General features: G+C 39.5%; 1 protein-coding gene across 2 annotated transcripts in view; it reads left to right on the plus strand.

Moving 5' to 3' along the window:
* The window catches only part of CTNNA2 (catenin alpha 2), a 469159-nt gene that overhangs the window by 215738 nt on the left and 228364 nt on the right, over positions 1 to 25057 (plus strand). The window lies entirely within an intron of this gene.

A 25057-nucleotide genomic window follows, 5' to 3' on the forward strand; every position in this document is an offset into this window, starting at 1 on the left:
TTTATTTTATTTTATTTTTGCTTTTGCTTAGGCTGTATTGTGAAATGAGAAAAAAGCCACCAGTTTGTCCTTTGAAAATATCCAGTATTATTGCTATTTATTAGAACCATTATGAAAACTATGAGCTAAATGGAGATGATGTGAGGAGAATTTTAATTTTACTGACACGTAGCATAGAAGCATTTGGGAAATGGTGGCTCTCACCCTGGGGATCAGTCTGATTGTTCCTATGGATATGTATGGAAGTGGATTCAATTATTGTCATTTTAGTATGTTGATAAATATATTATTTGGGGATAAAAGTGATTTATTTTTCTTCTTTCAAGAATAGGAAGATAAATTATGAACTTTGTATGTCTTCTTCATGATTATAAGAAAGAAATGAGTCCTATTCCAGATCTTTCCTTTTTAGAGCAGAGTGGTTTTATCCATAGAAATCCCACAGTTTAGGAATTGTATGAAACCTCAGACTGTACATAAATCAGGAGAACACCAGGAAAAGGTTTGACTTGTTTCTTACATGCAGGCACTGCACATCTTCTGTATCAAAGGTGAAGAGAAGTAATTTTTATTTTGTGAGTTGATCTGTACTGGAAACCATGAAGCCTTGGCTGTCCCAGGAGCTTGTTCTACATGAGGCCAACAGAGAGACACCACAAATGAACTTGTTGGCAGGACCAAAGTGTGGCAGCACTCAGACACAGCCCAGCTGCTATTTTAATTGGATGAGAGCAAGGTGAGGGTAATGTACAGCCCCAGCTTTGCAGCCCATCAGATTGACAGCATCTCATTTTACTGTCAGTTATCAAAATGTGGTTTTTCTTCCCCACGATCCTCTCTCATTATAAGTTTTGCACTAGTAGGGGGATGCAATTGATATGCAGTCAAATCATTCCTGACAGAGAGATTTTAAAAGCTTTTAGATTGGATGTAAAGAAGGAACCCTTGTCTTTGCAGAGTCTGCTCAGCCCATCCATCTGCATTAAGTGTCTTAGAGTTACGCTGAGCAGAAATGACACCTTAAAGAAGACTAAGTGCTGCTTAACTTTTTAATGTCATTCTTGGGAGGTCTGAAGTTGAGTATTTTTCTTTTCCTGGTTGTGGTATCACTCCATCATTTATGAAAAATAAAACAGTACTTGTGTTTTTAATAGTAGACTTTTCTATTGTTCCTTGTGCACCATGAAGATGGGAGTTTGTGCCTCAGCTTAGGGAGTTATAGCTCACAGTGAGAATCAATTGCTGTGTCCTTAAATATCTATTTATGTGAGAAAAAATGAAGCCAAGAAGAAGCCTCTTAAATTTCTTACCACCAGACCCCCAATATTGCAGACTTGTCTTTTAATCCTGCTTCCAAATCCCTGAAGATTGTCATTAAAATTACGGGTTAATTTTGGCCCAACACTTCATGATGGGCTGTTTCAGAACCCCAGTCTTACTGTCAGGAATTTTGTATTTTTTCAATTGCATTTATTCCTCATTAATTCACATGTGATTAATTTTATGCCAACCATGTCGTTCATCTTAAATCTTAGTCTGCACCGTTCCATTTCGTATCTTTCAGCAGAGCAGTCTTACAATGGCCCCTCACAGCTATCCTATTGCTGCAACTGCACAATCCCAGCTTTTTTAGCTTCTTTTTGCAGCCCTCCTAACTATTTTATTTTTTTTTTCTGCTTTGCTCATTCAGACACCTTTTTGGAACATAAATGCCAAGACGTGTTCCAGATGAAAACTCACCGCCTTACTCAATCCCATCAATTATTTCCTCTCTGTGCTTGCCCAACACTCCTGGTATTTCACTTGCCTTATTCACAGGTAGATTAAACTTATTTAGAGTAATAGATCTTCCCTCCAGTACCATTTGCACCTGATGATTGCCTGACTTAAAACAAATTCTTACCAGTGGTCCCTAGATTAAGCAGCTGAGCTTCACATTCTTTGTTTCTAACCTGTCGTAAATTTAAACCACGTGGTTATCCAGCTCTTCACAGTGAGAGGCATTCAGATCTGTGTTTTAGATTCTGCCCAATTTTTTTCTGCATAATCAAATTTCCTGACTGCCAGCACGGCTGTGTGATTGTACTATCTTTTTAGTCTCGTGTGATTTTTTCAGTTTCTCCCTTGCCCAAGCTCTGCCCTGCCATTTCTTCCTTGGACTTGCTGCAGCATCCTGCAGACTGGAGCCAATAATCTCCTTTTTCCTAACCTTGACATTACTACATTACTATATTGTGCTCAGACTTTCCATTTTTGCCTCATTCCTGACCCTGTTCCCTTTTTTTTTTATTATTATTTTTTTTATTTTTATATTCAGTTTCAAAAAACATTGTAAACCACAGTTCAACTTGGACTTGAGATATATGAACATGGGTATAACCTTCCTGCACACTCTTCTTTAATGAAACATTTTCAAAATGGAACATTACTTAAAGTTTTTATTTGTATTTAACATTAGCTTCAAAAGCCTCATCTAAATTGACATTTCTGCCTCTGAGTTACACTTAAAAGAAGTACAGAAAAGGTCTATGATCACTTAATGTGCAGTAGAAATTACAGCTAAGAATAGTGCAAGGAAGTTTTGCTTTGGAGAAAGATTTATTTGAAGGGGGAAAGTACTTAGCTATTCACAAGGAGCTGGGTCGTGTAAGTATAAAAGTTATTTTCAACACTATCAAATTCAAGGTTAAAAGCTCATTCAACTCTTTTATATTAAAGGTAATATTTATAATATTGGTTACATTGGATTGTGCTGCTCGAGACATTTTAATATTAACAATGTAAATGCTACAACAATGGTACCTCTGAGAAATATGTAATATATGTCTGTGCTGGTAATACAATTCTTACTGCCATTATCTACTTTATCTCATTTCCATTAAAGTGATGGATATTAAGCAATATGAAATAGAAATGGCCATTTTCTCTATTTTCTGCTATTCTAGCTGGCAGTAGGTACCTGATGAAAATCTCATTTTATCAAGCACGTTTTAGATTTCAAATCTGGACTGTAATGGGTGGATAGCAGGAATAACACTAACAATGAATTTGGTCATTAGTACGTAGAGATATTCAAGAGATTTTCTAAGAGTGTTCAGTAATTTGCTTGGAAAACATGACAATTCTTGTAGCTGTGAATAATTTAAATACTTCTTTGCTGTTTGTAGTCATGTAACAAATAGATAGGAAACTTTGTTTTATGTAACCTAGAAACAAAAGCTGATTTGCTGTCACTGAACTGAAAAATCCAGATGAAATAGTTTAAGGCTTCCTTCAGTTTAGATTTACCTTTTCATCATCTTTTTAAAGAGCCATAGAATTACCTACAAGACACCTAAAAAATGACCCTGTCCTTTATACTCATTTAATTGCAGAATACAATAGTATTCTTCCCCAGAAGTTGTTCTGCCAGCCTGCTGAGGTCCTCTCCAGACTGACTTTTTGCCCATGCTGTGCTTAATGTGTAATTATCCATCTTTTTTCTAAATTACTTGGAAGAATAAACAGAGAATCTTCTCTCACAGAGAGGAGAATGTCTCTTCAAGATGCTTGCAGTTACCCTTTGTCCATTCTCCTAGAAGTTTTCAGTTATCTCAAGATGCCCTGAACAGACTCGATGCTTTGTCTGAGGATCCCATCCCCATCCACTGTCACCTTTCCCTTGGCATAGTTTGTCTCTATTGTTTACTCTCCTAATTCTGTAAAATATTGGAATTGACTCTTCAAGTCATAGAAGTGGCAGATAATTTCCAAAAGTGCTGCCTCTGAAGGTGTGATGCAAGGCTGAATAGATGTGAGAGTCTCTTAAAAGCAAGGAAACAACGATTCTTTTAAAATTCATATGTACTTTTTCCCAATAGCCACTAAAAAAAGAAAAAAAAAAAAAAAAAAAAAAGGCAAAAAAAAAAAAAAAAAAAAAAAACAAAAAAAATCTCAAATTTCTGTAATTACCACATTGCAGAGAAAACTTCTAGGGGAAAAAGTGAAATGAATATGATCCATTAGTATGCAATGCTGTAACTCAATAAAGTAAAAAGAATTCATGGGCTTGTGATTACATTGGGTGCAGTTAATTGACTCTCACTTCTTTATTACTTATAAACTGTGAATAAGATTTGACAAAGGCTCACACACACTCGCACATATTGGTTTTATTAATCAGTAACTTTATTTTGTATTGCAATTAAGCCCTGAAAAAACCACATTTGTGTCCTCAGCTCTCTGTTGCTCTCACCAGCATAACAAAAGCTTTGCGAGGTCAGGAGCCCTGAGAGCACCCCAAATACTTTGTGAAGCTGAGACTCAACTCTGCTCACTTTTGCTTACCTGCAAAATACTTAAAACCTTTTTATTCTGAATCATTTGGCTGCGGTGTTTCTTTGTTTGTAGATGATAAACAGTGCTGAGAGGAGCTACAAGCCTAGAATGTCCAACATTGCTGAGCATAAAGCCTTAGGAAATAAGTAATTGAAAATTGTAATTGACTTCACATAATTATATCCCTAATTTTCAGAACATTTGTATGTTAATCCCCAGGCAAAAATTGAAATATACTCTTCTGGGTTGTTTGCTTGTTGCAAAGGCAGAATATTAAAAAACTTTGTGTTATTCCCTTGCCTGACTGTGTATTACAGGGTTGAAATTGTACAAATATAATGTGCTGGGACAAATCAACACTGAGCACAGCAGTCTCCCTGCTATTGAAATGCTGGAGAGCTGCCAAACAAACAAAAATAAATCATTTCATATGACATTATTTTGACTACTTTGACAAAAGGGAAAAGCAACAAGACATTAATTACAGGGCTCTGCCAAACTCTGCTACTGGTAGCAAAGTGTTCTAACACTCCTTTGCAAGAATTTGGTACTGAAATGGTGCCAAAATCCATATGTACCTTTTGAGTGCAGGTCAGTGCCATCAATCTGGAAACTGCTTTTGTGACACACACAAAAAAAATCAAAATATTTTTCTTATTTATGAGTCTCACTGCATTACAGTTCCACCACTTCCCAAGATTTGGGAAAGACTATGCAGGCAAATTCACTGAAGGCTAAAATGAGGGATAAGGACAGAAAAGAATTTGCCTGAGTGAATTTTTCTTCCGCAGCTTTTTCCTCTTCTCTGTCCCCATTCAGCTCTCCTGGAAATGGATTTTAAACAGAAGACTTTGCAGTGTTTGCTTTATGTCTCCTTTGGGTTTTGTCTTAAATGCTTGGAATTGAAAGCTGCTTGTTGTTTGTTTGTTGGTTTGGGGGTTTTTATGCTTTTCTTTTTTTCCCCCTATTCTTTTTTCTGCCTTAACCTCTTCTGAAATGCAAGATTTAGTTGTTGGTCAAAGGTGAACTCTTCCTTTAAACTGTTTTTTAGCAAAATCTGGGCTAGAATTGGGACAGTTCAGTTCTTAGAAAAACGAATTCTGTCTCTTCCTAGTTAGTAAAGAGGTTATTCTGGGAAAGCTGTCAGAATTCCATGAAGTGCTTTAAATACTCCTTCACTCTGTAGGCTTTTGGCCAAGTTGTGCTCAGGAGTTTTGATGGTGAGGTAGGAGCTAGGGTGTGCTTCTAAATCCAGAGTCTGATTTAGGGAAAAGAGAGCTCTTCACCTGAGAAGTACTCCCCCACAAGGGTCTGAAAGGGATGTTAGGAACTCTTAAATGATACTGGAACAACACAGCTCCCAGGAGGACGGATCTTAGAGCAGATTTATCCACCTCCTTTTCCTCTTGTTTGAGTGCCCTCCTGTGCCAGGGAGACAAAAGCCAGGCCAGGCTGTGGTGAAGTTCAGACAATAAAACCATTTTGTCTGTTTTTTTGCTTGTTGTCCTTTTTGCTTGGCTGCTTCAGTCCGGTGGGGCTTGAGGCAAGCAAGGATGGGAAGGATGTGCCTCTCCGCTGACCCGAAATCTTCCTTCTGTGGCACCTTTCCAAGCGCTGTCTCCAGCCTTCCCAGCACCAACTGGCTTCAGGGTGGATGTCCAGGACTTTGGGTTGTGGTCTCCTTAGGGCCATGGCAGGGTCTGAGGGAGGGGAAGCCCTTCTTCCAGCCCAGTTTGGGGTCACTTTAGCTCTCTAACACAGACTGAGAACAGGTTGTTCGGTGGGGTTAGAGGAAACCTCAGCAAGTGGGGATGGGAAATATTTGGGTTCAGCAATCACTCTCACTCTGTGCACACTGAGACAGAGAGGCTGCAGTTTCTAAGAGGACCAGTATCGATCTATGGGATGTGTAACCACATAGAAAACTCTTTTTTTACTTTTTTTTTTTTTTTTTTTGCCATTGATGTGGAGGGTTTGAGTAGAGGGCAGTGAAACAGAGCCTTGCACTTTGGAAAGCCTCCCAAGTTTGAGTGGTGCTTGAAAGTGTCTTGCTCAGGGACTGGTCTGTGAACAAGCGTGAATGTTAAAGGAGCATAAGCTGAAGCAAAGCTGCTGGATTTGAGCTGATTTTTTGTGTCTATTTGCAAGTTTTTAGGCTAAAAGAGCTCCTGCAACTCCTCCTTCCTAGGTGGGCTCTGTATACAAAATAGGCATTCTGAGCATGCACTGAGGAACTCTGAAATCCAAACTTTCTCGTTATCGGAAGGGAGAAAGCGAAAAACTTCATTCAAATGTCAAGAAACTGTTTAGAGAAAATGAGTGGAAAAAAATCCATGAGTGTGTTACAAACTGCAAAACAAAGTGACAGCCTCCTCAGGTGAACCTCAGGGAGTTCTCTGCTGCTGATTGCTGCAGGTTAGACCCACTGTGGTGTAGAGAGCTATGCAAAGAGTCATGGCATTGCCAAATAATTATGAAAGCTTATCTAACATCCTAAAAATTATGGTAGGATTCAGGTAATTTGGATCAAAATATCTAAGAAAATTCAACAGGCAGTAGAAAAAAGGTTGTGGGACTTGAGCAAAGAATTGTGAAAAGTGATTGAGATTGCAGAAATATACCGTCCTTTTAAGTAACAATGAAGAGATGAGTAGAATTAAAGGAGCTTGTTAAGCATATTTGATGGATACAGATTGAGGCACAATAATTGTTTTTTTTTCTTATAGTCTTGCATTGTGAACGCAAGCAGAGACAAAGCATTTGAGCTTTGTGTAAAGACTTCATGATTTTTTTTTTTTCATAGGTAGGACTTCAATCTCTTCCATTCAAAGATCCTGATACTCACTTACAATCAAGACCCAAATTAAAATCTGCAGAGAAAGGTCTGCTTTCCATAGTGGCTGATTAGTTACATGATACATCTCAAGACTGACTGTAGTACCAAACCTTTATCTTAAATAATTTTGAATATATAAGGTAGAGGAAGAAGGCAATCCAGGCTAATTTAATTTTGTTTGGATTTCCAAAGGAAAGGTAGACAGCAGTGTTGAATTTAATTGGCAGTAGTGACATTGTAGGTGTCAGTATGTCCTGCTGTCCAAAAACTAAGAGCTGAAAGACTTCCATAGTCTTTCAGACTGTGAAAATATCTTGATGGTAGTAAATGGACCGCTCATATTTTAATTAAGAAAAGGGACATTAAAAAACCCAAATATTCCTGTATTGTCTCAGCGTGGTGTGTGGGAGTCTTTGAGATGACATGTCCCTGCCTGCTCTCTCTGCAAGAGATCTGCAAAACCTTCTCCAGAGTCAGCTCCCTGCAGGGCCCCTGACAGCTCTGCTGGGCACTGAGCCTCCCCGTCAGCTCCTGTCCAGCATGGAAAAAGGGTCCTTCAGAAGGAAGGGAATCCCATTGGAAGTGCTGTCCTGTTGGTTATTCAGGTTAGCAGAAAGTGTCACCCTGCAGTTCCATAATGGCTGAGAAAAAACAAATCTTATGGTTGGGTCATCAAAAAGGGAGGAAAAGTGTAAAAAGCTTTTTTAAGTAACCACAACCCCCTTAAGCCTGAAGAGGGGAGGAGCCTCAGTGGCTCGCAGCCACTGTTTGATATCTGGGGCCAAACCTCAGAACAAATTCACTCAAATGAGGTATGAATGAAAGCTTTTCCTTGTGTGCAGAAGCTCACCCTGCAGCCATGTAAATCCACTGAGATCCAGCTGGCTGCCCCAGTGTGCCATACAGGGATTGTGCTAAGTCATGGGCAAATGTGTGGAGATCCCAAGTATTTAACCTCAAACTCTTCTCGTTCTGGATGTGGTGGGCTTGCTTTTTCATTTTCTTTTAATTCTAGTCCTGCCCCAGCACCTGCTTATTAATGAGAGAAGGGGATTCTGGCTAATCTCATTCTGGGAATGTGTTTTCTCGGTTTTAGAAATTTTGTCTCACTGAGGATGGGGAAGGAGGAAGAGATCAGGAAGACACAGATTTGGGAGCCTGCTAAGGACACTGTCTAATCACCCAGGGTTCTGCTGTTACCAGAGAAACAGGACAGTGCTTCTGAGTTTCCTGTCTGGGTGTGCAGAGCATTTACTAAAAGCCTCCTGGGTTATTAAGACATAACTGGAAACAGGAAACAAAATCTGACATCTAAGAGTAAGAAAACTTTGACATAGTTTAATAGAAATGATTAGAAATGATTAGAATTGTAATCTCCCTGAGACATGTAATTAAAATAACACAACAAATGGTGCCTCAGTGCAGAGTTTGACATGCACTGTAGCTTTAAGTTGTTTTTAATAAACATAGTAGACAGTAATATCAATTTAGGAAAAAAAGATAAGCAGGAATAAAATTCAAATTTAAATGCAAAGGTTAGAGTAGAAGAGATGACTCATGCTTTATCTATATTGAAGTAATTATACAGTGAGAATTCAGAACAGTGGCTTTGGACTTACAAAGAGCAAATCACCATAGTGAGATTTATCTTCTAGCTAATTTTATGGGCAATACAAAAGTTTCTAAAACCTGCTACTTAAAGGATGGGTAAAGAAAGTCATTGCTTCTTGATTTCCACCTTTTTTTCTTCCACTGAAGAACTTATCAATCATTCATGTTTACCAAATCATTTTACTTTTTCCCTGAGATTTCTTATTGAGGCTGTTGATTGCTTTTCCTGTGCATCTTTAAACTTTTCAAATGATATTCATGTCTCCTAGAAATGGTTGCCAGTACATTTGCAGTGTAAGAGTCTGCAGGCACAGTGATAAACAAACCTGTGCTCTGAGGAGATTTGGGAGATTACTGAGCTTTTTATTGTGCCTTAACTCACCTCTGAGCGTCCTGAGTGCTTGCTGGGACTGGTGGCTCTGTTTTCAGAAATGTTTTATCATAAAACAGAACAAAGACATTTTAGTTATGAGGATTATAGAGATCTTGATTGAAGCATTTTTAAAGTCTGACGTCAATAGATGTCAACCTGCAGCGAGGTAGAAAGTCAGATTAGTGTGAGGCTATGAGGTGTTTTGCAGATGGCTGAAATGCTGCACCAAAACATTAAAACACATGATTTTAAATGCTTATTTCCTCCTCAATCAGAATTTATCATTTTGAATGCTTTTGTATTTTTCCTTTAATAATAGAGGTTAAAAAAGTATTGGTGTCAAATCTCTTTTTTTCTCTGTGTTCAGGAAAACCAGATTATTAAATGCCATAATTAAGTGCTTTGCAGATCAGATTGTGCTTTCTTGGACAAAAGGAAGAAAGGATTCCTTAACTCTGGGGAATGGAATAAGTTTTCACTGTTTCAGGGAAAATTTCAGGGTGGGAAGGTGAGTTGTGGAGATGCTAAAGAGACCATCCTGCTTCCTTGTGGTTTCTTTCCCCCACTCCTCTACATCTAGATGAAATAGGAGGAAACTCAGTGATGGCAGATCAAGAAATAGAGGGAGCTGGGGTGAGGTTTGGGCTTCAACATCTGAATACCTTTGTGCTGCAGGAAAAGTTTTATATGAAACCACTCAAAGTAGTTACAAGGCAAATAAAATCTCTAGCCTAATACCTGATTGTCATATTTACTGGTTTGGAAATAACTGACTCCTTTAAACAGCACTGAAGATTTATCTACTACTGTCCATCTTCCAATTCCTCAGAAATATTTGTCAGTCTTTTAATCCACTAAGCAGACTATTTCCTCCCTCCAGCCACTCATGGAATTGTTTCAGTTTTCTTGGGAAATTGCCTTTCGTGTTAAATTCACTCCTCTGGTTTATATAAAGCTTAACAGCACTTGCTTTTCTCCCTGATGTGCTGGGGTGTTGCTCATAAACAGTTTTCATTTCAGCTGAGGGCCCATTTAGGCTGTCGTGGTAGAAGGGCGAGGGCAGCCTCCCTCCTTCTCTGGGATTGCTGGGAATCCATTCCTGCAGTGGGGAGAAGCACCAGGAAAAGGGGAACCTGGGCAAAGCAGGGGTGGAACAAAGTCCTTGCAGGGTGAATCTGCAGACATAGATGTGTGGAAGAAATCAGATCATTTCTTCACCTTTTGGTGATGGTGCACTCAAATTATTCCTAACATTTCTCTGGGGGGTCAGTTTATATAATTTTTTTGACATTACAGGAGGAACGTGTTGTGAAACATTGTTTGGAAAACGGAGTTTGCAGCATGATTTCACGCTTTTTTACATATCTATATATAGCTGTATCTATCTATATATACCATATATGTATCTATATATTTATATGCATATATAGATAGATATATACAGACATATATAGATACATATATATGGATATGTACATCTATATAAATATAGATATATTCAAACACCTGCACTACATAATATCCTTAACATTTACCATTCCTACCTGGTTGTTAAATACTTCACCCATCATAATAAGAATGCAATTGTGATTTAATCTAAGAAGAACATTGGTTCCTCTTATATTATAAAAAGATTTTGGCATTTTTCTCCTCCAGGCTTCTGTGTAACTTGGGATTATGCAGATGGACCTTCCCAAAGGGTTCTTTGTTGGGTATGAGTCAGGCAGTTTAAAAAACATGATTTATGCAGCCAAGCAAAAGATCTGCACCTTTATATCCCAGTGTATTTCACTGTCTGGATGTTCCAGCTTTGTTCCACCCCAGCTCAGACATTGTGCTGGGCTTTTATTCAGTGCAGAAACACAGAATGTCATATTCTACCTTATGTTGAGGTGCCACAGTTAACCAAGTGAAGAGCTTTCCATTACATGTTTTGGCTACTACCAGAAGTCTTTCTTGTCTAGAAGATGGATAAAGCAAAAAAATAGAGTCTCCTGTGACTCTTAGTCTAATGTCAGCAGGAAAGTAGTGGTGAAATGAATTTTATGTCAGTTAATACACCACTGTATTATGAGAAAAAGGCTGGACAAAAGTCCCTTCAATACACTATTTATTCCAGAAATGGGGAGATACAAGATCAACATTTCTTCCTCTTTGAATCACAAAATGGTGCTAACACCTTTCTTAAAACAAACAAACAAACAAATTTAAATTTATTTAGCTAAAAAACTCCTCAAAACCTCCTGCAATTAACATAAGCAAACCTGCAAGGCCAGAATATAAAACATTAGAGATGTTGAGATTCTTCTGAAGGATTTCTGCTTTAGCTTTTGCACTTTTAAGAGTAAAAATGTAGTAATAAACGCCTTTATTAAAGTTTAATGTATTTCATTTTAAAAGCAAATAGATGAAAACAGAAGTGGCACTTTTTTTTTTTCTCTGTACAATATAGTTTTGTCAGCTAATCAGTTAAGAAAAACTCCAGGCAATAAATAATTTTGCAAAACCTGAAGAATAATAGCCCTCAGAGAGCAAGTGTTTTCAAGACTCCAGTGTGGAGGGATGCCAGGGCCCAGTGCAGTTAGATGGCTGTAATTACTTGAAGGTGTTTTGTAGTGTATGAAATAACCTTTGAGTTCTAAGGGAAAAAGATAAAGGCATGGAAATAGAATCAAATAAAGCCTGAATTCTGCTGTAGTATCAGGAGGTTTTGGTAGGGGGTGGTTAACCGTGTGGTTGACCATGATGATTGGGTGCATTTCACAGGATTTACCTTTTGTGAGAACCAATATGAAAATATTTAGGCAATTTGGGAGTTCTGTTCCACTTTCCCCGTGACTTTGCCCAAACTGTTGCCATATCTATCAAAAAATGAGGTTAAATGATGCAGCCTCTCACATTCAGTGTTGCTTTCTCTAAGGAGCTACTCATACAATTTTAGATGGAGTTGTGACAGATGGTCTCCCAGGCAGATCTGGCTGGGTGGAAGTTTAGGTAGTTGCAATGACATCATGAGCCCTGAAATGTTGGTGGGAGGATGATTTTGGAGAACGTACTTGGCATGCATGAACTATCACCTGTACTATGCCATGAATAGTCTTTTGGGAGATCTGACAGCAAAGTGGCAACTTGGGAAAGATACACAATAATTTTATAAAAAATACTCCACAAACATGAAAATTCGGGAAGGGCAGGCAGATTATTTTAAAACTTTTCCCTCTGTTGTTGTGTTCTTGGTTTCTGTCTAAGCAAGGAAACAAGGAAGGACGTAGAAGTAAAAACTAGGCCTGGACCTGACCTGTGATGGTGATAGAAACCCTCTTGCTTTGCTCTGCTCTAAAGGTCACTTCTGAGAGGCAGCTGCTCAGGAATGGAGGAGCTCCTTGACCCTGTTGTCCCTTTCCAGGAGAGCTCAAAGACAAATCCTGTTTGGAAGCTTGGAAGGGGAACCATTTAATGATACTGGGTTAAATGTTTAACTGCTGTCACTTTGAAAAGATCCCGTGCCCTGCTCAGGTGAGACCCCACCTGCAGAGCTGCTCCAGCCCTGGGGCCAACAGCAGAAGGACGTGGAGCTGCTGGAGCCAGTCCAGAGGAGGCCACAGAGATGCTCCAAGGGCTGGAGCCCCTCTGCTCTGGAGCCAGGCTGGGAGAGCTGGGGGTGCTCACCTGGAGAAGGGAAGGCTCCAGGGAGAGCTCAGAGCCCCTTGCAGGGCCTAAAGGGGCTCCAGGAGAGCTGGAGAGGGACTGGGGACAAGGGATGGAGGGACAGGACACAGGGAATGGCTTCCACTGCCAGAGGGCAGGGTTAGATGGGATATTGGGAAGGAATTGGTCCCTGTGAGGGTGGGGAGGCCCTGGCACAGGGTGCCCAGAGAAGCTGTGGCTGCCCCTGGATCTCTGACAGTGTCCAAGGCCAGGTTGGACAGGGCTTGGAGCAGCCTGGGACAGTGGAAGGTGTCCCTGCTCATGTCAGGATGATTTTTTAGATCCCTTCCAACCCAAATTGTGCTATAATTCTGTGTGGTTTTGTGAAACAGACCTGGCATGTCACAGAATATCCTGAGCTGGAAGGGACCTACAAGGTGCTTCAAAATTCATGAAATTTCCATGACATACATAAATTCAAGCAGACCAGATAAATCTATTAATTATGCAAAATACTTGAAAACCTTTGGGACAGGCAGTGCTGGGTATTTTTCTCATGTCAGTGAAAGGACAGTTTGGTAAGGTGCCCTCCACGTGACCCAGTGCTGTTCAGCAGGAGGTGAGCAGAGGAAAGTCACCTTCGATATGACACTGTCTGTGCTCTGTTGTACCTCTTCTCTTAAGGTTGTTGCATCTTTAGTAGATGCAAGAGAATAAATGTATGAAAATTCCTTTACATCAGGACAAATGTCAGCCAGAGTGCTTGAGGCTATAGGACAGACCCAGTTCTGCCAAATTTTCAGGGACAGTAAGGTCTGGCAGAAGGACAGAATGAGCAGCTGGAGAGCAGGAGCATCTTAAATCTCTACAGCTGTTTGCTTCTGTGCAGCTGAGCCAGAACTTCACTCAATTCCCCATTAGCTGGAACTGTAACAAGATAAATGGAAATAAAGCAAGGTTGCATTCAACTAAATCAAATTGTGAATGGTTAAATTGAGCCAGTGTTCTCACATAGATGAATTCTGTGGTGCATTAGAAAAATAATTTAAAATAGAGTTAACTGCAGGAGGACTTCATTTAGGAGTCCAGATTCAGAAAAACAATAATAATCTCTTTCTGAATGAGTTTGTACTATGCTGTATAAGACACACAGGAAAGTGTCTGGTTCAACAAACAGCTTGATCATAATTTAAACAACCTCAGGGGAAAACGGAGACAGGAGTTTAGTCCTTTACTCCCACTCACCAGTGTCTAAACTGCCAACTTAATGTAAATGCCTAATACCAGGAAGAATAAGGTATTTATTTCAGTAAACTGTCTGGAGTCTGGGTTTGGGGTTGGCATGAAGGGTCTGTGTGCCAAAGGGAAGAGCAGGAGTTTTGTCTGATGCACAGCAATGCTATTGAAATCCTGGTTGCAGGGAGAAAGGTCTGTACAGAAAACCAGCCCAGAGGACAGTGAGAGGTGCAGCTCCAGCAGATTCACAGCCTGGCTCACACCTGAATCAGCTGGAATCATCTCCTGGTTTCTTTTTTTCCAGTAAGGAGTTCTTAAAAAAGAAAAAAAAAATGGAAGTGATGGTAGGGAAGGTGAAGGAGCTACTGGGAGATGTCAGAGCCTCATTCCAGTGGCTGTGATTTGCTCCATCCAGATTCAGATTATTTTTTTCTCAGATTTGTAAAATGAGTTCTCTTTACTGTCTGCAGCATAGCATAAGCCTTTTTTTCCCATCCATTTCTTCTACTTTTGGCTATTGTGGTTCCTTGCTGAAAATCAGATGGGCTTGTTGGCTTTGCAATTTCTTTTCAAATTATAATTCTTTATGGATCTGTTATATTTGACAATTTTGAAACCAATGCCCTCATGAATAACTATTTTTTCATGCAGATTATACTCATAAAATCAAAATTGAAATATCAATTATTTTAAAAGGTCCAGCTGCTGAAATCCCTACATTTTCTTGCTCTCATGATTATCATCTTCCTCCATTTCACTGCCACTGTAGTGAAGTATCTCCCAGTAATGCATATTTTGTGACATGTCAAACAGCTGCTAGGAACTATTTATCCTTCCTCTAATCTTTTTTCAGAGTAAAAATACTTTTGTGTGAGAGAGGCATTGCATTATTAATGTTTAATTTCCTTGACACTCATCTCTGGATCGCTCCCTCATCTTTCTGGATCAATAGGTTTGTTTCTGTTTGTGTTTATCTAGATCTTTATATATTCTTTAATCATCTTTTTTTAATTGAACATAGGCATTTGTGTTATCTTCTGTAGTTGTTTCTTTCCCCTGTAGTCTGAGGCTGAGCAATAAAAGCCATCTCCTGCAGTGAGGAGCTTTACCTTTGTCCCAGGAGTGAGCCACAGGGTTGCTGCTCTCCCTGCAGATCCAGGGCTGGGAAATCAGTGCTGTTCCCTACCCTGCTTCCCCCTAGGCTGAAGCTTCCAGGGAGGTGATCGTTTCCTGTCCAGCAGGATGGGACAAACTCACAGGTTTAGAAAGAAAAAAGTAATTTCCAAGTTCCTTAGCTAAAATCTACCGGTGAATTTTAGGCTGTATAACTCACTGGAAAATGAAATCTGTTTAAATGTAACTGCATAGATGTGAAGGCTCTTGCTTGCTTTTTTCCTTGCCAAGGTCGGGATTGATACACGTGAAATGTACGTTTTGTGTTCGGACTTGGATGTTTATTGTTTCTTATCTATTTACAGACTCATGAGCCATGAGCTTGGCAAGTAAGAGAGCAGAGGTAAAACGGAGTACTTCTAACTCTTTCCAAGGTTATTTAAGCAATAATTACCCAATAATGAGATGACACCTATATTATTTATACTTTTGACCCAATAATGACCACCCAAGGCCTGCACTGCAGACCTTTTTCACCCAGTTACAGAAAACCAGCCAAACCCATGAAGAAGGAAGAAGGACTCAGACAACGCCTAAAATCCTCCATCTCACGTGTATGGCTATATACTAAAACTCCATGTTCTCAGTTTCCAGAATTCCAAGACATGGATATTTTGTTGTTGCTTTAGGATGCTCCTCTGGATTCAGTTACAGTTGTAGGCAATGATTGAAAGTCAGCCCTTGTTGGCTGCTGGGGAGGAGCTGGGAACAGTTTGAGGTGTTTCACTTGATTAGCACAGGGCTGAATTGCACATTACTTTGTTTTATTTTGACCTAGAAAAGTGTCATTGTGGTAAAGGATCATTGCTTGCACCTGGAGAAGGGCCAGCCCATGGGCACTGAGGGCTGTTTGCCGTTCTTGGATGAGTCTCAGAGGGAAGCTGTGCACATTATTAATCGTAAAGTAAAGCAGGTGTGTTAAGGATCGTAATCAGGTGATTGAAATGAGCCACAGGGGATGATTTGCTAGACCAGATGTAGGTTCCAATACAAAATACTATATTATTTCTGATTTTCACTGCTACACAGATATTTATTTACAGGCATATATGTATGATCTTTTACTGGGTAAAAGATTTCTCTTATGGAGCAAGAACACCTTAAAAAGTAAAGTTACTGTGATTTGTATTTTGGTGGGGTGTTTTGTTTTGGGCTTTTTTGGTTTTGTTTTTCTTTTTTCTTAGCTTAGTGCATAGTATCCAGTTCACATTTGGGCAGATTTGAGACAGTTAATTATTAGTGAATTATTACTGAAATTTCAAAACAATCTCTACAGTCATGGAAGAGGTCAATTTTTTACTCACTTTGAATCAAGAGGAGGTGAGGGAAAAGAGAGATTAATTAAAGTGAAGTCTCCAGGCTCCATCACCTCTCTGTGGCAGGCAGCTGCAGAACTTGAAAAATGACTTTGGGCTGCTTGGCCAAATTCTGGTAATTTGCTTGGCTGCATGATAAAACCATCCACGACCTTCATCATTGGAGAAGACTACAAATCTTTTGTGGTGGAGAAAAACCCAGAAGCAATTGGAGAACAGCACAATTTCTGAAGTGGAAACTTTCAAATCCTCTTTTATACTTATGGGAAAGAATTGTGGAAATACATTCTGTAGGGAGAACAAAAAAGCCATGGAAATTTCCAAGGCAGTTGATGTATAAAGCACAGTTTTAAAATGTGTTATCATAATAAATGTAACATTTTTGGTTATTAATATTTTGATTTATGAAGAGAAATAGGGTTTTTACCTGTTGAAGCATGTCCAGCAGTATATTACATATATGAAAATATATGTTTGTTGTGTGACCAAGTACAGATAATTGGACAAAGGCAGATAAATGTGGACTTCCAAGCAATTAAAATACATAAAAACACTGTAGAAGTGTAAGTTGTGACTTTTTAGCAGCACTGACTGGGTTTGATAGCTGGTCATCCAGCTTTTCTGTTGTTCCAATCTAATGGATGGATAATGGCTGCCAGGGCAAGTGATGTCAAAAACTTCTTCTGACTTGAAAATGAGATTGTGCCAATTACGGATTGCTGTGTTAGTCCACAGAAGGATCCTGATGTAGGGACCATTTTCCCTTGGCACTTGTTATTATTGCACGTTTTGGATACAATTGCTGAACCCAATGAGTAGTGCAGGTACATCAGGCCTTAAGAAAATAAACCTTCCAGTCACTAACAAATGTCTATCTCTACACATCATCTTTCTGATGACGTTAGTGATGGGGATAAGAACAAGGGCTCATAAATTTGCTTTATTTGGGTATTGCTGCCAGCAGTAGCAGTGTTTGCCTATGGATTAAGTGCTGCCAGGCCCAAGAAAAGATGTAACATCAATGCTGCTCTTGCAGCCAGAAATCTATAGCTGTGTTTGGGCTATGTCCATGGAGAGCACCCAGGAGGCTGAAGCGGGGTATTGCACTGAACTCAGCCTTGTTAAACCACACCTGAGACTGTAGGGAAACGTTATTTCTGCTTATGCAGAGGATCAAAATGGTTTGGGTTGAAAGGGACCCTAAAACTCATTTTGTTCCACACCTGCCATGGCAGGGACACCTTCCACTATCCCAAGTCACTCCAAGCCCTGTCCAGCCTGGCCTTGGACACTGTCAGGGATCCAGGGGCAGCCACAGCTTCTCTGGGCACCCTGTGCCAGGGCCTCTTCACCCTCACAGGGGAGGATTTCTTCCCGATATACCAAATGAACCCACCCTCTGGCAGTGGGAAGCCATTCCCTGTGTCCTGTGTCTCCATCCCTTGTCCCCAGTCCCTCTCCAGCTCTCCTGGAGCCCCTTTAGGCCCTGCAAGGGGCTCTGAGCTCTCCCTGGAGCCTTCTCCTCTCCAGGTGAGCACCCCCAGCTCTCCCAGCCCGGCTCCAGAGCAGAGGGGCTCCAGCCCTTGGAGCATCTCTGTGGCCTCCTCTGGACTCTCTCCAGCAGCTCCACGTCCTTCTGCTGTTGGCCCCAGGGCTGGAGCAGCTCTGCAGGTGGGGTCTCACCTGAGCAGGGCACAGGAGCAGAATCCCCACTCCCCTGCTGCCCACCCTGGGGGGATCAGCCCAGGGCTAAAAGCTCATGCTGCAAATTAATTAATGTTCACATCATTGCTTTACATGCACATAAAGAGATATCTGCAATGCTGATATAAGGCATTTATTACCTTTGCTGTGTGATTTCAGTATTTAGCCCTGCTGTGTCTGGCTGTGTCCACTTACAATGTATTAATTGTCTCTGCATATGACAAGGAGTTACCCACAACTCGGAGATGGGATTATTCCTGTTATTCTCTTGGGACTGGTATAATTAAAAATAGGAGGAAGAAGCTTCCAGAGCTTTTCGGGATGCTCTTCTAGGCAAGGGAAGGGATGAGGAAGTCAGGACGATCACCAAACACCCAGTCTTGCTGCAGGTAACCTTGACTTGTCACCTCTTTGGTCCTCATGTCAATGACTTGGCTGTACCTGGCAAATTAAGGCATCGATAGGCCCCTTCCAGTATAAAATAGCTTCAACTTAGCCATTTTAATTCCAAGTAATCAGTATTGTTTCCTGTAGCCTGTTATTATCAGCTGAATGCATCCTTTCAGATATAGGATAGAAAATATGATCAGAATATAAATGCTGAATTAATTTGAAATCCATTAGGTTTAACATAGCAATGTCTCTATAACAGCTCAAAATATTGTAGAGAAGAAAACAACACATGCTTTTGCTGCAGAGCAAATATTGGCTTTAGCTACTTTTGCAGTATTAAAATGTCTTTCTTATTTTGAGTAGCTGAACTTTATGGAGAAAGCTATATCAGCTTTTCAGCTAAAAAGGGGTGATAACTAAGCTTGGGCAATTGTGTGCATTTGTAAACGAGTGGAAAAGTATGGTTTATTTATAAAGGAACCTATATACATATATTAGTGGGTAGGTTTTACATTGAGATAGTTCATTTGAACACTGTTATTTTGTTTTTCTGATGTGAATTTGGGCTAAATAGTGAGGAACTTCCTATGAGTACCCACCTGTGTCAGCTGGATTCATTCCAACTTTAAAGTGTTGAGGGGAAGTCACAGAATCAGAATAATTTTGGTTGTAAGAGACCCTGAAAACCATTCAGTTCCACCCCCTGCCACGGGGAGGGGCACCTTACACTAGCCCAGGTTGCTCAGACCTTTACCAGCCTGGCCTTGGACACTGCCAGGGATGGGGCAGCCACAGCTTCTCTAAGCAACTTCTGCCCATCCTTCCCCACCCCCACAGGAAACAATTCCTTCCCAATTTTCCATCTATCCCTGCCCTCTGGCAATGGGAAGCCATTCCCCGTCCTGTCACTCCATCCAAAGTCCCTCTCCAGCTCTCCTGGAGCCCCTTTAAGGCACAGGAACGTGCTGGTTGGAAGTCCTAACGCTATATATAAAAAGAGAAAAACATGTTTCTGTTGAAGTGTTTTAAACTTAAATAAAAACATAAAGCAATGGGAATTTTTAAGTTCAGTAATCTGAACTCATAATAATTACATCAATCTGGTTTCTCTTCCCTGATAAGAAAGTGATTGTCAGATTGATTCCACAGCTATCCCTTGAGCAGTGGCTCGGTGATGACTAAATCCACCAGGCAACTGAAAGGAATAACCCATAGCTAAAATGGAATTCTGGCAATAAACTCTTAAAATACAGAGACTCTACCTTGTAATCTCCAGTGTGCTTTTATATCCCTCCAATTAAAAATATGATTTTGTAGCACTAGAATTCACCTGTCCTACCATCACATTAATAATTGTGGTCATGTAGATAAGATTCATTTGTCTGGCTTTTAATGTGTTTAGTGTCCAGCTTGCATGCAAATGCTACAGTTCCATAGTTCACAATTCCAAAACTGTGAGATTACATCCCAAATTCTGTTTTACTGTGTTTATAGTGTTCTTGCAGCTGTGGAAAAGTTTTGCACATAATTTAAGATAATCATCCTTCTATAGTCAGTCAATGGAGAGACACACAGAGGAAAAAAAGTCATAAATTACTTAAGACACCTATTTGTGATGGGTTGAATTATCCTTTGGATCTGTCAAGTGTAATGATCTTTTATGCTTTCTTTTTCTAAAATAATATCACTTCACATAATATAAAGTTGGATTTTGAAACTCCATGTAACTACTCAATTTTTTTAAAAAAGGCCATAAAAAGTATATGGATGAAGATAATTGCATTCATCACAAATAAAGAATTTAATATTACTTATCTGTCTTTTTGCCTTTTATCTAGAGATGTCAAAATACATGACAAAGGATAAAAAAGTATCACTTTTGAATTTTGCAGATAGGGAAAATAAGTACTGTCTTTTACTTTCCTCAAAGTCACAGAAGTCTACAGCAATATAGCCCAAGTTATTTTACCATGTCTAATGCCTTGTCCATTAAAAGATGCTGCTTCAAATAATTTTTCAACCCAAATGGGATTTCCATTATACTCACAACTTTAGGTTGAAACAGATATAAAATCTGTAGCACTATTTAAGGAAAAAAAACAAAAACCCCTGCTCTGAATGACTTTCTCATTCACAAGGTCGCATTGAAACTGATGTTTTTGGCAATTCAAAGCTTTGCAGAATTGCCACTTTGTGCCTTTCTTTTAGGGAAAGCAAGAAAGAATCAGCTTTTAGCTCCCCCTCTTCTTGCCAAGAATACTTCATCTTTTCTTTAAGCAAATATCTCTTGTGCTTAATTCCTGCACTTAACTTTTCCTTTCTTCTGATACTCTTCAGCTGAAGGGCAACTACTGCAATGAGCACAGCTTCCTAGGAAGTATTTTACAAAGGCACTTTGCTATTAAAAATGAGAAAGGGCTTCTAAATCAGAAAGAAAAGACAAACTTGTAGTCATCTTAATGGCTGCCATGTGTTGAGGTCATCATAGCATTTATTAATGGTTTTATACTTGTCTTAGGACCAGAGAATCATTGAAGTTGGAAAAGATCTTTAAAATCATTGAGCCCAATTGGTGCCAAAGCCACCACTGACCCATGACCCCAAGTGCCACATCCCCATGGCTTTTAAATCCCTCCAGGGTTGGGGACTCCACCACTGCCCTGGGCAGCTGTGCCAGGGCTGGACAACCCTTTCAATGAAGAATTTTTTCCTGATATCCCATCCAATAACCCTCCCCTGGCCCAGCCTGAGGCTGTTCCCTCTCCTCCTGTCCCTGTTCCCTGGGAGCAGTGCCCGACCCCCCGGCTGTCCCCTCCTGTCAGGGAGTTGTGCAGAGCCACAGGGTCCCCCCTGAGCCTCCCTTTCTCCAGGCTCAGCCCCTTTCCCAGCTCCCTCAGCTGTTCCTGGGGCTCCAGACCCTTCCCCAGCTCCGTTCCCTTCCCTGGAAACACAAATGTCATAGACATAGTCATGTTTTCCCCACATTTTGTTCCTTATTACCCCCAAGAATCTTCCAAGTTTTACTGCATAACTCTCTTGACTGTAATCACTAGAAACTCTTAACCATTCTTCCAAAAATTTAGTGCTAAATGTTCTCACAACAGCCCTGTGTTTTCATGTTTCCCTGGCCTAGCTTTATAATGAAGTTACAGTGTCCTTTATCTTAAGGAAAAATCCTTGTCCGAAAGATTTTTCCATATTCCTGAATCACAGTTGTGAATTGTTAGGAAGTGTAATACATCTGTGGAATTCACACTCTTCAAGCATTCCAGATTTAAAAGATCACTAGCTTCAGTTTAGGGGAAAAAAAAATAAAAGGTTTTCCATTTGCTAGGGCAAAAGAACAGTTTTTACAGGCTAATGGGGCTCACAGATTACACAGCTGACCTGTCTTAGTTATGGTGAGAACTGACTTGAAGCTGCATCTGAAAAGCATCATTTGAAATGTCTAATTTTGTTTCATTTTTGCATAATCAATACAGTGAGGGGTGACAGTCCGTGAAAATTTGCAGCCGAGATCAAACTGGTTGAGGGATTGGATGAAAAGTTTTCCCATCCATAGGATTTACACAAGGGATTATATTGTGCCAAAATTTAAGATCCTTTAATATATATTAATAAACTAGTATTTTCTCAAGTGTCTGTGTTTTCTAATGAGAGAACTATTTCAAACTGGGGTTGTTGTCTTTCAACAGATATTTAAACATAGACGAATCTAAATATTGGTGTGTGTATGTGAAGAAATAGAGAGCTTCTAAAAAAATATATGCAATAAGGTACAGAAATATATATTAAAAAATAGGAAACATCGTTAAGTGTTTGGCAGCGAAGTGAATATTTACTGCTTAAGGTACCTTTCAACATTATTCAAAAGCAACGTAAATATTGCATCGGTTGTCCTTGGAAAATACCAGAAAATATTCCTGATTTATTATGTGGGAGAAAGGACGTGAAAAAAGATGTGGTGATGAGAAATTGTACATTACAGGAGAAAGGATTGACTAAACAGGAATTTGTAAAGCTTAACTTGCTCTGTGAAAACTCCTGCCACTGATTGTGGTTTCTGGTGTATAGATCATCCATCTCTTCTCTGCGGATGTGCTGAGCAGAATTTGGCTGTAGGTTTTTTTGTGGAGGTTTTGTTGTATTTTGAATTCTTTTCCTAACAAAAAGGATGTACCTATGAAGTTGATATAGCCTCCTCCTTAGATAAAGGAATGCAAATCTGTAATGTGCTGTTCTCACTTTTAATGCTGGATTTTACACATCAGGTCTTTGGCTTTGACCTAAAATACTAATTTTGTCTTTTTTTTTTTTTTTTTTTTTTTTTTTTTTTTTTTTTTTTTTGGTATTGAAAGCTGCCTACTTAAGCTAAAAATCCACACTAAACAGAAGAAACCAAAAATGTTTAGTTTTTAATAATCAAACGGTTCTGCTTTTATGAATTTAAAGCAGTGCCATTATTTTTAGCATGATCATGGTAAATGATATTAATTAATTCAATCATTATAAAATGTAAGCTAGAAAGATCTCAGGGGGTTTTTTAGTTCACTCCTCTGCACTACCAAAGTTGGGACATAAAGATTTGGTTGTGAAAAATGGGTTTGATGAAAGATGAAATGGAGGGAGGAGAACAATGAAGACCCCAAAAATCAGACCTAAAAATTCTGAAGTGAATGGCTGAAGATAAAGGGTGAGTTTCAGCTCCCAGGTTAAACGGCAGGGAATGGCTTCAGCATAACTTGTCTTTTAATTAAAATTATTTCAGCCTTTGATTATAACCACAGATCAGTGACTTACATTCCAAGATAAATCCCTGTTATATAATGAATGATTCTCCTTCTTTAGGCTCCTTATTTCATTAATTACATGAGTTGAAAGGCTATAGTTGGAAACAGGAATAGGCAGCAGGAAAGGAAAAATACAAGAACCCTTCTGGGTGAGCTTCGGGCTCGTCGCTTTGGTTTGGATGCTAAATAATTTGCCTAGATTTTCTTTATGTGGTATTTCCTGGTGCTCAGGCTGAGCCCCTTCACTCCTGGCAACTGCTCTGAGAATTTTCATTCTCATTTCGTGTGAGTTACATCTGACACTGGAGGATCTGAAGCAAATCTGACTTCAGGATGTCTCCCCTTCGCTCTGCAGTGTGGCCAAGCCCTCTGAAAAGAGGATAACCCAAGCTCATTGGAATTTTCCCTGTATAACCTTTTTCCATGGGCCGTATTGATATCCAAAGTCTCAGTTTTGGCTAAATTTGGGTTGTATCAGCTGTCAAAGATCCCTGCTCACTTTTCCAGTGTTTGCTCATCATGAGAGTATTCCAGGTTCCTCACAGACAGTTAAAAAATTGATAATTGAGTTGTAGCTTGATTTTCCTAAAAAAACTATAATTTATACATGATGAAAGACTTGATATTTGTTTAAAAATGTTCTCTTAATCTCCAGGTTTGTTTTTTTGGTTTTGTTGTTTGTTTTTCCTGAAGTGGGAATTCCACTTCCATACAGTTCTTAGAGCATTCCTGGCTTGCATGAGACACTACTTTTGTGTTTGAAATATGTTTCTCTGTCCAGTTTGTTTAATTTTGGGCCACCCATAAGAATTTTGACAAGCAAAGTCTAATCAAATCAAGTCAGTAGAAAATTACGATCCTTGTGATAAATCTGAAAGGTTTTAGCAGCATGCTCCTGGCAAGCTTTTTCAGCAAAGGATTCAAATGATAATTTTCTGAAGCTTATAATTTGGCCAAGAATAAACAGGTTAGCTTGAGGACATTGTGATGGCTGCTAACTCTTGGATAAATTTCAGAGTACCAGTGAAAATTATGAAAGTGTTAGGGGTTATTAAGAAAACAGTTGGCAAAATGAATATCAGGAGGGTTGCTAAATGGCCTTAATGAAAGGATTGATACTGTTACCTCATATCTTCTGACAAGTTTCAAGAGGACTTGGGGGAAAAATTAAAGTCAACGTCATACAAAACCGAGGTGGAGATACTAGGTTGTGAGGACATACTTTCCAAAACAAGAAAATCTTGAGATTCTATCCACAGAAGAGGTAAAAAGAAACTGAACAAGGATAGTCGGGCAAAAAGTGAATGAGGATTACATTTCTTTTCCAAGTGATGTTTGGAGATTCTCATGTTTTCCTTCCACTTTCGGTCATCTCATTGGTATTTATTTCATTTAACTTTCTCTTTCTCTTTGTTATTGTCTTTTTCTCCTTCCCCCCGTTTTTGTGCCTTTCCCTCTCTCTTTTCTTCTTAGGTGTAAAACAGCAGCAGAAGAATATCTACATGTGCCTCCTAAGATGCATTTTCATTTTAAATAATGATGAGTTTATCCATCCCTTTTCTCTTCAAAGCAAAATATTTCACTCACACTATTTTTTTCATTATTGCCATGGTGCAACCATCCTTTAAAAGGCTGTAGCAGTTTCAAAAAGATACAACAG

Source organism: Sylvia atricapilla, chromosome 4 (genome assembly GCF_009819655.1).
Source record: "Sylvia atricapilla isolate bSylAtr1 chromosome 4, bSylAtr1.pri, whole genome shotgun sequence".
Classification (NCBI taxonomy): Eukaryota; Metazoa; Chordata; class Aves; order Passeriformes; family Sylviidae; genus Sylvia; species Sylvia atricapilla.